The sequence below is a fragment of the Grampus griseus genome (assembly GCF_964374135.1).
Source record: "Grampus griseus genome assembly, chromosome: 17".
NCBI lineage: Eukaryota > Metazoa > Chordata > Mammalia > Artiodactyla > Delphinidae > Grampus > Grampus griseus.
Window position 1 is genome coordinate 70922751 of NC_139011.1, and position 16392 is coordinate 70939142.

The 16392-nt window shown below is 38.8% G+C and overlaps 1 protein-coding gene and 1 long non-coding RNA gene across 2 annotated transcripts in view; one reads left to right on the top strand and one right to left on the bottom strand.

Annotated features, from left to right (window-relative positions):
- Positions 1 to 16392, top strand: part of CYP7B1 (cytochrome P450 family 7 subfamily B member 1) — a gene marked incomplete at its 5' end in the record, with an annotated part of 182147 nt that overhangs the window by 66565 nt on the left and 99190 nt on the right. The gene's annotated exons all lie outside the window — the stretch shown is intronic.
- LOC309835648 lies at positions 10574 to 14836 on the bottom strand. Its single transcript, XR_014298037.1, has 3 exons — positions 14695 to 14836; positions 12370 to 12520; positions 10574 to 10917 (listed from the first exon to the last, which is right to left on the bottom strand). It is a non-coding gene; the product is annotated as an uncharacterized lncRNA (long non-coding RNA).

Genomic DNA, 16392 nt, shown 5'->3' on the forward strand with positions numbered 1-16392 from the left:
TTTAAATACCCTTAGTCTCTATTTCCCAAACAATAATGATAGCTCCCTGCATTCGTACAGCACCGCAAAGTTTACACAGCCTTCCACTTCCTCAGCCCGTTTTATCTTCACCACCACCCTCCTTACAAACCAGGCAGCTGGTGTTCAGAGAAGTTAGGTAACTTACTCAAGGTCACAGAGCCAGGAAACAGTAAGGCTCGAGCCAAAGTCAGCTCTCCTGGCTCCAAGGCCAGTGCTCTTTCCAAAATCAGAAGTTGTTTTATGTACATTTTTTTAGACTGTGAGCTTCCTCGTGGTATTCAAAGCGTTTTACGGAGCTTGTGTCATTATAGGGTCCGTGAATACATATTTTCTAAGCTGGTTTCTATGAAATTGCATTCAGATGCAGGACCTTCTGATCCCCCCAAATACATATTCAGTCTCCATAGTTTCTAAGATACATGGAATGTTATGGGGTTGATCTTTGGTTCATTTTAAATCACTTCTGAAACAACTTTGCTAATTGACAAGTGAAAAAGTTAAGGAATAAGAGAAACCATGGAGGTTTTTGGTTTTTCCTTTTCTTCTGAAGATCAGAGGACTGAAGGAAGGTTTCTTATCCTACATGTTTGTTCCGTAAAAGGGATCTGTTTTTTCTTTAGTTTCATCTCAAGAAGACAACACCTTAATTAAACTCCGGTGGGCCAGTTTAATTAAAAAATGTCAGTCAGATCGTCACAAGGGGACCAGATATCCATGAAACGTACCGTCTGTTTCCTTCGTGATTGCTCGGATCGCTTTGACCCGGCACCCACCAGGACAGCATGCAGTGGTGGTGAGCAGAGCTTGTGGGTTCCTGTTGCTGTAGGCAGAGGGGGCCCTTGGTGGGCCAGTGAGCGAAGGAGAGACGCCGGTAGACCTCAGCACCCAGGGTTGAACACTGAGAGGCTTTCCAGTCTATCGCTGTACTGAACTAAGGGATTCATGGTTTTCTATTCTCATCACCAAGAAGATACCTAAGAAGTTAGTCACTCTTCCATCCCTGCCCCACTTCCCTACCTTTCTCGCTCGCTCCCTGCTTTCCTTTCTCTGATCTGTGGGCCCTGAGCCTTCAGTTTTGTGTATACATGTCTGACAGCCACTTAGTAACTGCTTCAGCCTGAACCCAGACAGCCCTGTGAGCAAGGAGGCCACCTCCCTAAACCCCAGGGCCAGAGTGTGGTGAGGGGTTTCAGAATCACAAGGTGTTGAGGGTCTCCTGAGGTCATTCTCTCCTCTAAGTGTTTTAAATACATGATTTCATTTAATGCCCACTTGATCATTACCTCACTTTGCCTAGAAGTGGAAAATGGAGGCTTGGAGTAATTCAGTAATTTCTCCCAAATTATAGAGCAAGCATAAGGAGAAGCTACGAATTGACCAGCAAAGCTATACATGACCTGAAAAGCTTCCAGCTACATTTGTTTCTCAGCCATCTCTTCTTTATTCATGAAAGTGGCTTTAATCTGATTATATACATATTACATGCTTATTTTTAAAATCCGATATATTGGAATAATATGCTGTTTTCATTGAGAACCTTTTAAAAAATAATTCTTGTTATCAGCCAACTCTCCACCCCCATCTCCTACTTGTGCCCCCCCTCCTCCAGCACCCTTGCATACTCTATATAACAACCGGTGATGCAGGCTTTCGAACCTTGCTCCAAGAGCATATAATCAGAGGAAACCTGCTGGTGTGCACAGAAGCATGAATAGGGAGTTTGCTAGTGTTAGTTATTTTTTAAGTGTGTTCTCTGCATCTTTTCATTCAAGAGTACATCATGGAAAATTTTCCTGGCCCGCTGATAGGACTCTAACACGTTCTTTTAAAGGTGTGTACTATTCCATAGGATGGATGATCTATAGTTTTCCTCCTTTTTTCAGTCTTTTTTTTTTTTAATAAGTTGTTTACATTTAACCTAGCGTACCGAACTCTTTTTTTTTTTAACATATTTATTGGAGTATAATTGCTTTACAATGGTGTGTTAGTTTCTGGTTTATAACAAAGTGAATCTGTTATACATATACATATGTTCCCATATCTCTTCCCTCTTGCGTCTCACTGCCTCTCACCCTCCCTATCCCACCCCTCTAGGTGGTCACAAAGCACTGAGCTGATCTCCCTGTGCTATGCGGCTGCTTCCCACTAGCTATCTATTTTATGTTTGGTAGTGTATATATGTCCATGCCACTCTCTCACTCTGTCACAGCTTACCTTCCCCCTCCCCATATCCTCAAGTCCATTCTCTAGTAGGTCTGTGTCTTTATTCCCGTCTTACCCCTAGGTTCTTCATGACCTTTTTTTTTCCCTTAGATTCCATATATACGTGTAGCATACAGTATTTGTTTTTCTCTTTCTGACTTACTTCACTCTGTATGACATACTCTAGGTCCATCCACCTCACTACAAATAACTCAATTTTGTTTCTTTTTATGGCTGAGTAATATTCCATTGTATATATGTGCCGCATCTTCTTTATCCATTCATCCGATGATGGACACTTAGGTTGCTTCCATGTCCTGGCTATTGTAAATAGAGCTGCAATGAACATTTTGGTACATGACTCTTTCTGAATTATGGTTTTCTCAGGGTATATGCCCAGGAGTGGGATTGCTGGGTCATATGGTAGTTCTATTTTTAGTTTTTTAAGGAACATCCATACTGTTCTCCATAGTGGCTGTACCAATTCACATTCCCACCAGCAGTGCCAGAGTGTTCCCTTTTCTCCACACCCTCTCCAGCATTTATTGTTTCTAGATTTTTTTTCAGTCTTTTTTTTCTTTTTTTCCCCGAAGAAACAATTCTGCACTAAATATCTTTGATTACATATGATTTCATATTGATGCTTTTATTTCTCTGGAATAGATTTTCCTAGAGGTGAGGCTTTTTAGGTTGAAGAGTTTATGCCTCTTTAAATTTTAATCGATATCTCCAGATTGCCTAAGCAGTTTCTAGGACATGTGAATATGCCTTTTATCAAAAACCCATCAGACGTACATAAGAATAGACACATGTATTCCCAACTATAATTTGACTATCTCAAACCCTGACTATCCCTTTTCAGATGTGTTATAAACATCTCAGCCCTGGATTCGGTACAGGCCAGAATCCACAGGATCAAATTGAAAACAAATCTCCAGAGATAGTATGTTCACTTATGTGTACCTCTACTGAATTTCTGGGTTACTTAAAACTCACAAAAGTTCCACAAAGCTTACTTATTGGGCATTTGGATAGCAAATTGTTGCGTAGAAGATCAATTTGGGCATTTGTTTATAGAAACACCCCCTATGATGTATCATTATAGGATCATAGGAATTGAGAGCTGGAACCGTTAAATGAATGATTCCTTCACATACTGTATAGAATCTTCAAGAACGATGTCTTGATGGGATGTGCCTTTGGAACATGCTAAGATGTTATCTCATTTAGTGCTTTGCTGAAAGCTTATTTCTAATATGTTTTTCAAAATGTTCAAATTTTTAAAAAGATCAAGACATTTATTTAAAGTTACTTTAAAGACCACTGATTCAGGGCTAATGATTGTATAGTTTATTAATCAAATGTATTTAGCAGGGAAAAAACCCAGCTACAGTTCACTTACAATTGGGGTTTTACTCTATTTTAACGTTATTTTAATGAGCTGCAGATTTGAATGTGGCCTTTGTTCATCTGTTGCTTCCGCTCAATTGCAGTTTCACCCTAAGATGACACAAGACAGATTGATCAGGCTTCCAGTCATTGTGGGGCTTAAATGAAGTGAACAGGGCCTTATGTTTCTAAACCAAATGAGAGGATTAAGGCAAAAAGAAAAAGAAGGCAAAAAAAAATTTTTTTAAGTTACCCTCCCCCCTGCCCCAAACAGTCTATACATTCTTTAAATCATCTGTTTGCTGTTCTTAAATTTGCTACTGTGGTATCCCTGTTTTCCTAGGAGAGCATCAGAAGATGACATCATAAAAAGGGAAACTGAGAACATCCCAGACAAATATTAGCATGTGTAAGGGGAAAGGTGCTGTCTCATCTCATTTTTGACACACAACAATTTCAGTGCAAAAGTAAGAGCATTTAAATGACATTAGATCTTCCTTAGTAGCTAATGTTCTTATGTACAAAATTTTAAAGCTATTTATCATCTAATAACTTGTTAAATATTGTTCCTCATTTATATACTTTATTTAAATGAAAATAAAATTCCTTTGAGTTAGCAGTGATTTTTTGTGGTTAAGATTTTCAACACTGGTAAGTTTGGGGGAACTTCTCCGGGGCCATGTGAAGTCTGGCACATACTGGACCAGTTTTGGCTGTTCTTGTTTTCTGTTTGCCACGATGGTCTAGAGAGGCTGTAGCTTCTAGCGTGCAGTTTTCCATTGTATTTATACACTAGCTATGCTGCTTGAGATGACAAAAGAACTTCACATCCAGAAAACAGAACTTAACAGAATGGCCTTCTTAAAGCTGTGGGAAGCTATGTGGCAGCTTTGACCAAGCTCATTCAACAAGAAATTAATCATAGTTTCTGAACTTTCATGACTCAACCTTCTGATAACAAGAAAGCATTGTATACCCCCATTTTGTTATTTTTTTAAATTGTAAATGGTTTGTATTGAATGCAAGTTTCATAAGTTAACTTTTTAGGTAAGAACAGCTTCTAATTAACAATAATCATATCTTTATGAATTAACATTCTTAGTGGAGCAATCCAGATTCTGTGGACTTATTTGAACAACACGATAAATGGAAGCATTTACAGGAAATAATACAATATAAATGTGAAATGTTACTTTGTATATTAGATACACTCAAGGACGTTGTAAGTAACATATATTTTTAAAACTGCAAATTTCAACAAGTGAGTTCACTGCTGAAAAATTCCTATTGCTAGTGCTGTGCGTTACAAATGTGAATCTCTTCATCATCCTTCACCTCCATTTACATGCTGGTTTTGCTTAAAGAGAGACAGACCTATTTTTCCCTGAGAGCTTGTTGCTTATTTTAATATGTTTCTTTCATATTGATGATAGGATAGATCTGGTAAGACCAAAACCATATAAAATAAAATATAGAAACTAAGGTATTTTTTAAAAGGAGTGGAGAAACATTATATCTATGTGGTCCTGGCTGAGCAAAGCCACAGAATTCACTTAGAGCTTTTTTAACAGCCAGAGCAGATGTTTTATCTTGTACTTGAGCCTGTTGTGTAACTGGGTGAATGACAGAGTTGTTTGTAATTTCAGTGAAGGTAGGTTTTGTTTCATTGTTGTTAGTTAAAAGTAATGTTGCAGTTTTAATGCATTCTCTATTAAAAGTAAACACAACCACAAAACAAATATATAAAAAAGTTTGAGATTGACATTACAGGTTGAGAACTCAGTAAGAATCAAGTGTTTTTCTGTAGTTTGTCATTTGTGATTATGTGTGTGTGTGACTTTGTACTATTTTAGATTTTAATTTTCTGTTTTGTTTTTAATAATTTTTGTTTAAAGAAAAAAATGTATTTATACATTTCATTTTCAATACATTTTTGCATAAAGGAAAAGACCTATTTGGAAGTAATTTACAAGTAGATTAAATTCAAAATATAATTGAGAGCCTTTTAGCAAACTCTGCTGAAAAATTTTGTTGAAAAAAATATATATAACACTTGCATTACACAGAGACCATTATAGTAGTTATTAATTATGATAAAATTTGAAATTCATCCACATATAGTTTTATAATTACATAATGTAAAGGAATATTTTTATCACAAGAGATTTATATTTATTTAACTAATATATCTTTTAAAATATGCCCATGACATACATTTTGGTCTCAGAGATGTATGAGTGAAAATTGTGTAATGACATACAACCGATCTTAAAGAGCTTAATTTCCTTTCGATGGCATGTGTGTACAACCGTTGTGTGGATGCTTTTGCATTGCTTTGAGCATTAACATTCTCTGAATATTCTGCGCATCTAAGTAACCATGATTGTGGTTCACTTCATTTAATGGTCATTCATATAAAATTAAAGCTTTGAGAATATTATAATTTGCTTCAGCTAATACCGGTTATATTACTCCTTTATAGGACGGCTGATATTTTCACATAACAGAGGTTTTCCCACTCTCTTGACTTTTTCATTTTATTGTGTTGTTTCTTTCACTGAAAATAGGCTCATAATAAGTTCAAGGTGAAGTTTTCAGGCTCAGAGCTATTAGTCAGTTTTCATGTAAACAACCGTCTTTGACATCGTCCTTCTATTCATTCAGCTTTGCATTCTGTTATGTGAATAACCATACCTGTGTGTTTTTAAAAATCACTATTTCTAATGGGCACATTAAAAAATCCTTAGGTATTCAGTGCTTTTCTGCACATAAATGTAACGTGGGTGTATTGCACTTAAGATTAAAGGCCAGTAAGGCAGACAAAAGGGACACCATTGCAAATTAAACCGTAAAGGTCTGAAGTATTATTAAGAGGTTCACAGATACTGTGTTCCAATCAGGCTCAGTAAGGGCTGAATCCCTATTATGTTTCTAAAGCCTCCAAAAAGACATGGGAAGGGACCCAAAGTTAAAGTCGTCCAATAGAAAGCACTTAGGCCAAGAGCACATGAATGTATGACTGGGTAATGGGCCTTTCATCTTTGAAATAAAAACAGTTGAGTTCAATTGGAAGCGAAGTTTCCCCCTTTGAGAAAGTTTATTTTAATGAGTTTCCATTTTATGCGTGGGCTGCTCTTTAATCCAGGCAGTTCCATTGAAGTCTTACCCAATGAAGATGCAAGACAGATTGTCCAAGCTTGCGGCTATTGTTAGGGGTTGATGAAGTGTATGGGCCCTTATGGTTGATAACAGAAGTAGATGGTCAAAGCCAATAAATAAAACTTTAACTCTGATTGTTGAGTGCTTTATGCTGAAAAGGTTTCCATTAACATGGATCTTTGGTTTTGAAGGACTTGTGAACCCAAAGGCAGCTTGTAGCTCTGTCACACAAACTAAGTCACTTAGACAAGCAGCAATCTGTCCTAGCTGATCAACTCAGTTTGGCTTTTAAAATTCCGGACTTCTTTTTAGAAATCAACACTGTTAATATCTTGACAGACAATGAACAATATGTGAATCTGCTGCGCAGTTGATTTATCACGTACATGGTTTAAGGAGGAGGTACTTTGTGTTTTGCTTTATGGGGTCTTAATAATGAAAATTTTACAGTGAACAATTTATTATGTTTTAAGTGGTTGGTATTTGAGTGTGGGGACGGAGGAGGATATTTTACAGACAATGTGAGTCACGGGACCATCTCAAGTATCATAAATGTTCATAGCTCACCCATATGACATTTGTATGCTCTCTCCAAATTTTTATTCTTCTAAATCTCATTTCATCTAATTTTTTTTTTTTTTTTTGCGGTATGTGGGCCTCTCACTGTTGTGGCCTCTCCCGTTGCGGAGCACAGGCTCTGGACGCACAGGCTCAGCGGCCATGGCTCACGGGCCCAGCCGCTCCGTGGCATGTGGGATCTTCCCGAACTGGGGCACGAACCCATGTCCCCTGCATCGGCAGGCAGACTCTCAACCACTGCGCCACCAGGGAAGCCCACATCTAATTTTTGAGTGATGGATATGATCAGTTGTGTACCCATAATTGTCCTACAATCTACCAAAACCATTTGTCCTGAGTTGCAGTTCCTTGAAAATCTGCCCCAGTGGCTTCAAAATTATACAACACTAATTTAGCAATTTAGAAGCCACTGCATCCTGTGACTATTCAGGGCATGATTATAGTAGCACAACAGATGGAACTGTAATGACCTTGAAGGAGTAACCCTGCCCTCACTGCCTCACCACTGGAAGTTTAGATAGGCGCTTCAGGGAATATATCTCATATTTACCTTTACAGTTACCCAAGGAAAATCTACCTGTGATACTTTTGAGGCAGAGATACAAGTGGCCCTTAGCCCACACCCTGCATCTGCCATCCTACAAGGGACCTTGCGTGCCTAGAATGGACCACGCTGCTCACAGGAAGCCCCATGGAATTCCCCCCACCCCAAATAACCACTGACTAACTGCAGACCTAGATGGAACATGACGGCTACATTCTGGGAGAATGGAGGCAGGGTCCTGGGCTGAGGCAGAATGGAATATTCTCTTCTCTCCTCTGCATTTTGTGGTGAAATCTGTAAGAGTGAATGAAATGACCAGCAAGGATGACAATGTGAGAAGTCAGGGGCAGTGAGGAAATGAAAGAAAGAGGGTTAGGAAGCCTAAGGAGAGGGTAGCGTGGGTGTTGTTGCCTGATTTATGTCAATTGTCCACAGGGTGTCATTTTTTGTCCCTTTTTTTCCTTTCAATAATAAAGTGTATAGTTTATAACCATGTTCACAGTTAGTGATTTCCTATCTCTTCCTCAATAAGATTACAGTTATTGTTGTCTCAATATATTTCCATGGTGTCAGACTTATTACAAATGTCATAAAAAATTTCCAGCATTTTTCTCTTCCAGACAGGACAGTCTAAGTGTTTAGATGCCCACTGTGTTTTACATAATGGTCTTTGAAAAGGAACACATATCCTAATTTCTACCAAATTTCAAGGTAGATATGTTGGAAAGGTACAAAGATGCTTCCAGAATTCTAGCCTGTGATTCATGAGTTGGGGGCCTTGAGAGCCATCAGGGTCTCAGGTCTTATACCCAAATCCCCTCCTTCCTTATTTCTACATTTGGTTGTTTTATGGTTTGCATTCCTAAACAAGGAGTATGACAGCTTTATTGGTACCTAGGGAAAAAGGATTCTACATCTTTTTACAAGGCAACCCTTCTCTCGGCATCATTAGATTAAATATTTGTTTAAAACATGCTTAAATGTTGAAATTATCCTGTTTTTTTTTTAACCTTTAAAAATTTCGTCATCCCTGTATGCAGCTATTCATCCTGAAAGTAGGGTGATGGGGACATCAGTTTTCATACGGTATGTGACACAGAACCAGAAATGGGATGATGTCATGTCCAGATCTGTCCGTCATGGAGGAATGACCTTAGACTTCCTGATCAATTCTGACAAGTCACTGACAGTTTGCAGGGGAAGCGCATATGTGACAAAGGACAAGCAGAGGCTACATGTGTCAGCAAGAACCCTCTGATTCCGACTAGGAGTCAAGCTGCTGACAACTCTGGTATTTGAAGGCCATTGGTTTTCTTTTTAAATATGACTTCAGAAAATCACAGGTGTTCACTCTTCCGGACACACACGGTTTTTCTGCTGATTTGAGTCAATGGCTAAATGGCGGGTCACACTGATTTAAATGCTAACATGTTCGTGGTCTTTTTGCCAGTTTGCGTATGAATTTGCACACATTTATTGACATAATTCTGGATCTTGAGTGATAAGGGGTAATTTGGTATTATTTATAAAAACCACAACTGAACTGAAGTGTTTTAAAACCATGTTTAGCATAAAAATGGGCAGTTCTGGCTCAGGCTTGAGGCTTAAAATGTTAATGTCTGTCCCTTGCACAGATGGAACAGAAGCCACATGGTGTAGTGGTTAAGAGCTTAGACACTGAAGCCAGACCTCAAGGGTTTGAGTCGTGGATCCACTTAAGAGTTGGGCGTGGTCTAGCACATTAACGAATATTTCTGGGGGTCAATGTCCTTACCTGTAAAACGGGGGTAACTAGAGCTCCTCCCTGCTCAGGCTGTGAGGATTATGTGGCTTACTACCTGTGAAGCTGTTAGAACAGGGTCTGGTGTGAGATAGACGCCATGTGAGTTCAATTGGTTTAAAATTACGTTGCTGAATTTTTAGATATCCAACATGCAGTTTCTGTGAGATGGCATAATGTAAAAAGAGAGGGTCCGTGAGTTTATCATTTTGATCAAATTTGGAAAAAATCGAGCCATTATTCCTTGAAAATGCTTTTGTCTGCTTCTCTCTCTCCTCTCCTTTTGGAATTCCAATTAGTTGCATTGCTTAGAGTGCTTTATACTGTCCTACAGGTCAATACAACTCTTTTATTTCTTTTAAGTTTTAAATATCTTTTTTATCTTCCTTTTGGATAGTTTCTGTTGCTATTTCTTCAAGTTGACTGATCTTTTCTTCTATAGTATCCAATGTAATCTACTGTTGATCTCATCCACTGTAGTTTCATTTCAGTTTGTTTTTCATCTCTAAAATTTCCATTTTTTAAATCTCCCATTTCTTTTTAAGTTCATGTTTTATTTGACGTTCTTAAACAAATAGAGCATGTTTAACATCCTTGTCTGCTAATTTTATTCTCTCTCTTATGTCTTTGTGGCAGCTTTTATTGATTGACTTTTTTCTGTATTTTCCTACTTCTTTGTATGCCTAATGGCTCTTTTGTGTGCTGGACATTGACGATTTTATTTTAGGGTGTTTTCGTTATTTTAATAGTGTTGGTCTTTGTTCTGGCATGCAGTTAAGCTTCTTGGTAGCAGTGTGATTAATTTGAAACTTGCTTTTACACTTTGTAAGTTTGGGTCCTAAAAAGATCATTTGACAAGTCTCATACAACACACTGACAACTTTTGTTTGATGGTGCTACTTATTCATTAATTTATTAATCAGCTCTCTATTTCATCCATTCATCCAGCTAATATTTTATGGGATTTCTCTGTTATGGTTAAGATGAATAAGAATCCTCAAGGAGCTTATCGTTCAGGAGAGAAGATCAACGTAGACATAAAATGTTATCAGGCAGGGCTTCCCTGGTGGCGCAGTGGTTGAGAGTCCACCTGCCGATGCAGGGGACACGGATTCGTGCCCCAGTCTGGGAGGATCCCACATGCTGCGGAGTGGCTGGGCCCGTGAGCTATGGCCGCTAAGCCTGTGCGTCCAGAGCCTGTGCTCCGCAATGGGAGAGGCCACAACAGTGAGAGGCCCACGTACTGCAAAAAAAAAAAAAAAAAATGTTATCAGGCAGTGATATACGCAAAAAAAAAAAAAAATGTTATCAGGCAGTGATATATACAAAATGCTATAGCATCTGCTGGTGTCTTACTTTTCCCATGTGTGTACATGGATGTTCAGCCAGTCTACTCTTGTACTGAACTTTCTTTTTCTCTGTGATTATTCTCTCTTGGCCTCACGATGTTTAAGAAAATTTCAGTGTTATAAAAATATATATTTATATGTGTGTATAAATATATATACATATGTATGTATCATTAGGAGGAAAAAATTTATCTACTTTTATAACAATTCAAGCATTTATTCAACAAATTTATCTTGATTGGCTATAATGTGCCAGTCCAAAGCTGGAGCTACAATCATGAACAAAACCAAGTCCTTTCAAAATGCAAATTCAAAATGCACAATCAAGTGGTGATAATATATACCATATTATAAAATTATGACTCTGTCTTTATCATCCTGCTTTTAAAGTGACATGATGATTCTAGCATTGAGTTAATGGTAGACAATTGCCCTTGGACAGGCCAGCTTGTTCCCTGTTCTGAGCTCCAGATTATAAGTGCTACTGAAAATGGCTAGTTCCAGAGAAGTGTTTTTAAAAAGGATTGCTGATATATCTATATTTTTGTCTGTGAGAATGCTATTATTGTAGATACAAATTGGATTCCTTTTTTTAGAGTTCCAGGGTATGAATTTCAAGATTCTTGATTGCAAAAGAACAGCCTGGCTAGGAGCTACTCCTACAAACGTTACTATCGCTGCTGGTGCTGCTGTGATTTCCTAAAATATCAACATCTGCTGGGGCTCTGTTAGGTGTTCTGTGAAGTTCTTTACTTTCTGTCTTTTCCTAATCCTAGGATGTATGGAATAATAAAGTGAGGGTGGCCGTAAAATCATGTTTTTTAAGTATTTATGAAAATGAGACATAGTCACCAAGACAGGAATAATTTTCAATCTGCATTATTGAAAGTGCAGCAATAAGACTGTTAGCACATGCGTATTGTAAATTGCAGTTAGCATTGTTGGTTTGATGACTGTTGGTAGGTGGCTTTCTGAGCAAGGCATATCTGGAAGATTCGAATCAAATTCTACGTTATTGTCTAGGAGGAAGGCATAGTATAGGAATATTGGGAATTTAAAATAACCCTCACGAGAGCACCTTCTGGTCTCTCTGCCTTACTGAACAGCATATGCCCCACTTAGCTAGCTTTCGCAAGAACTGACTAAAACTTGAGTGGGAGACAAGGGTAGAATGGTCAGTGGAGAGTCCTTTTCGCAGACCTTGGCTTCCTTCTCTAAGGCAGGGGCTCCTTTCAGAGAGTGACAGATGACAAGATCCACGCTGGGCGGACAGCCTTCCCTGATGCCTCACCTCTTCGTGGTGCCACGATGTGCCCCTTCCCAGAGAGCAGAGGGGATGCACTGACCTGCAGTGACTGCTCCCAGGGTGCTGGGGCTGCAGATCCAGAGAGACGCCAGTAGGCTTACGGTGCAGCTGCGAAATCATTTCCACTCAGCTGTGATGTGTGGGTTCCAGTGATTCTGCTGTTGAAGTTGTAGCAGATCTATGCCTCTGTGCTGAGAGGACAGAAAATATTACCAGTATTACTGGAGCTAAAGTTTCCTAGCACCTCTAGCTTTGTTTTCAGGTGGATTAAACTTTCAAAGATTTGAAAAATGAAACTTTTGCTCCACCGCTTCCTCCAGCCCCATCTCTCCCCTCCCCCTTCTAAAAATATGAAAAGGGGAATGAGCAATCTGCAATGTACTTATTTCTAGATGTGCTGTTTGTTACGCTGGTAGAGAAGGTATTTTTAAGTTGGAAAAGATGTGTGTAGTTTCATTCTTTAAGCTCTTGCAGCTTTCCTATTTTAAACTGCTACAAAGTAGGTATTTCCTTTTAAAATTAGGTTCCTTGAATATTTTATATAATTTTTAAATATTAAGCTTAATTTGAAGGTAAGGTATTTTACCTGTTTTTATAAGGTGCTTTATGCCTGCATATGTACATATTATATATAATTATATAAATATCTTACAAATAAATATATAAAAATATATATTACATATAGTATCTATATTTTGCAAGCTACTTTGTATTTATATAGTCATCTGTAACTAAACCAATGACTGATCCATTCATGAAATTTATTGAGTTCCTAATATGTGTCAGGTACTGTGGGCCTACAGTGATATATGAAGCGAGTCTCTGAGTCTGAATATGTCAGGGTCCTAACTGAGGGCAGAGTGCAAGCAGAATTCAGGGAGGAGCAAGATTGTTTCCAGCTAAGCTTAGAGGAATTGGGAACGTAAGAACAGTTTAAGAGAGAAAGTGCCAAACACAGTGCCTGGCATATAGGAACTGCTTAAACAGAATTCACTCCATGAATGAAGAACGAACGAACGACTGAAAGAGAAGTGGCCTTTGTCCTTGAAAAGTGGGTAGGTTGGACTTGAAACAATGCCAGTGCAAAGGCAACCATGTGAGCAAAGAAAGAGAGAAGAAAACTCAAGGCAAGATGAGGGAATGGTGAGCGGTTCTGTCTGACTGGACTTGGGGGATGAGTGATTACGTTTTCAAAGTAGGTTCGAGCAAGGTAGTGGGACCTCAGACTCCACTTAAAAGAATCTCGATTTTGTTTGTACTAGGGGAGCCATTGAAAGTTTCAGAGGGGAGCGTGACCTGCAGATCTGTGCTTCAGAAAGACTTAGCTGGAGACACTGGTAGATGAGGAGGGATGAAGAGATCCCAGAGTCACAGGGGCTGGTTCTGAGCCTAATGCAAGCGGTGAGATTGAATCTGCTGTGACTGTCTACTGCTTGAACAGCAAACACCCTCAGAAAAATGATCTGAGCCCCATTGTTGTTATCTGATAGCACAGGGTTTGATCCAGCCTACAGAAAAATGTCATCCAAGTACTGCGACCTGACATGATCAGTCATGAAATCAGACTCAAACAAATTAGTCCCCAATGGTGAAATGTGAGGCAGAATAGCTCATGGGAAATAAAAATCAACAAACATAGTGAAACTAACTCAGAATTGACTCCTTTGCTATCTATCGTGCCTAATTTTAGACACTCAAGTGCTTTGGGGAGAGTACTTTCTAAGTTGATATTTTCTTTTTTCTTGTTTGAGAAAGCCACACGTTTAGACCATTTGTCCTTTTTCTTGTGCTGGTGACACAAATTATGGTTTCATCCAGATTAACCCTAAGGTATCTCACTTTTAATACCCTTGAAAATTGCTTCATTCTTTGTAAAAGACACAGTGAAAATAAGGAACACAGAAAACAGTCCAGGTGTTCATGAACAGCCTTATAAGTTCCAGAACTCTAGTTTCTTAATAATTTTCACTGGTCCACTAATCATTTACATACATTCTGGGTAGTAATGAAGGTATTACTTGAATGTATATGTATATTCAATTCTGCAGTCACGCACACACACACACACACACACACACCTCACACCATAGCTTTAGAGTTTTGGTGGGGAGGAGAGAGAAGTCCGTGTATAGTACCCCTTTCTTCTCCCTGCACCCACTTATCTTCAGAAACAGCTAATAAACAAGACATGAGATAGACAGATGGAAATCAAAATATCAAAGTTATTGTTGATCAAGCTGGTTGGAAAATGTGGCTTGACATTTGCAGGTAAAAGGGTTTGCATAACAGTCTACTTCTGGCTCTTCCAGCATGTGGGAGTGATGGGCCACCTAAGGAAATCATGATGTCCGCAGAGCACACATACCTTGCCAGGAGGATTGCTGTCTCCACTGGTCTGGAGCTGATAGGGAAGAAGAAGAGAATCTCCCACTGCTTGTGCTTTTTCAAGATGAGCTCCACCTACTCAAGTAACACAGACCAGTGCAGGTCAGATCATTGTCACCCACAGTTAGACACGTTAGCATTCCTTCTGGGGAGGGAGGGGGAGGCAAAGGAGGATGGGCGTACAAAGCAGAGCGATTGTGTTATCTAGGGGCAATCCCTCCACCTAGCTACACAAAAGCAGTGCAAAATCAATGGAAGGGACTTTCCCGTAAAACACACACACACACACACACACACATTCACAAATATCTTCAGGCTTTATTTGAAGGGAAAACTTATGTAAATATTTTGACTATGCTTACGTGTGCTGTGATTTAAATGACTAATACCTGTAGTGTTGAATACTTACTAGATCAGAATGTATATATTACAGACACATATACTTTCAAGAATATGGAATACATTTAAGCTGTATTTTTAAAATAATGAACTTTTGTTTTTAAAAATATTTATTTATTTATTTTGGCTACACTGGGTCTTAGTTGCCACACATGGGATCTTTAGTTGCGGCATGCATGCTGGATCTAGTTCCCAACCAGGGATCGAACCAGGGCCCCCCTGTGTTGGGAGCGCAGAGTCTTACCCACTGGACCACCAGGGAAGTCCCATGAGTTTTGAATTAAACATTAATTCAGAAGAGTAACTGTAAGTTAAACTTTAAAAGTCATCCAAGTATTGAATATAAAAAGTATGGTATTGTTTTGGAAACCATAGTTGAGCCCATGATGATCAATGTGGTGGAGGTATCGTATTTCAATAACCACAAAATACTTTAGCTCTTCTAAACTTTGTTTACACATTTCACTCTTAATTCTGCTTTCATTATCTATTCTGGGAGCTTTTCATGTGTCTTTTAATTTTATTATTTGGCATCTCTCCAGTCACCTGCTAGAAACTCTTCAGTATTGGGCATCAAATGGTTAAATGGGAGGGTATCACACAGAACGTTAAGCAACAAGCTGAAAGGTCCAGGCTGCCTTGTAATCCTGATATTGACATTATACCTTTTAAAAATACTTTATTCATACCTTTCTGGTTTTTTATGGGAGACTTCCTTCCTTAAAGATTTCATGTGCATAGCACAGGGAGATCAGCTCGTGCTTTGTGACCACCTAGAGGGGTAGGATAGGGAGGGTGGGAGGGAGACACAAGAGGGAGGGGATATGGGGATATATGTATAGCTGATTCACTTTGTTATACAGCAGCAACTAACACAACAATGTAAAGCAATTATCTCCAATAAAGATGTTAAAAAAAAATTTCATGTACAACAGAATAGTGACAAATAAGTTTTCCAAAGTGCCAAAGGAAAGTTAGTGGCATATCAGCTCATCGTGAGAATGGGGTAAGGGTGACTTGTCCACAAGTAAGGTGAACTGGTGTCAGCAACGGGGGCAAATGAGAGAACAGAAGATGATATCATAGAACCTTCAGGCTCAGTAAATTTTAAGAGAGTTAAGCTAAGATTTCATTCAGATCTTTTGTAATCCTAAGCAAAATATGTAAAGTTTAGACTCAAGGTTGAGTTTAGATAAGATTTGTACTCTGCTGTCCAACATCTGTTGACTCAACCACGCGTATTTGGGTATTGCCAAAGAAACGACAGCACACCTGGCAG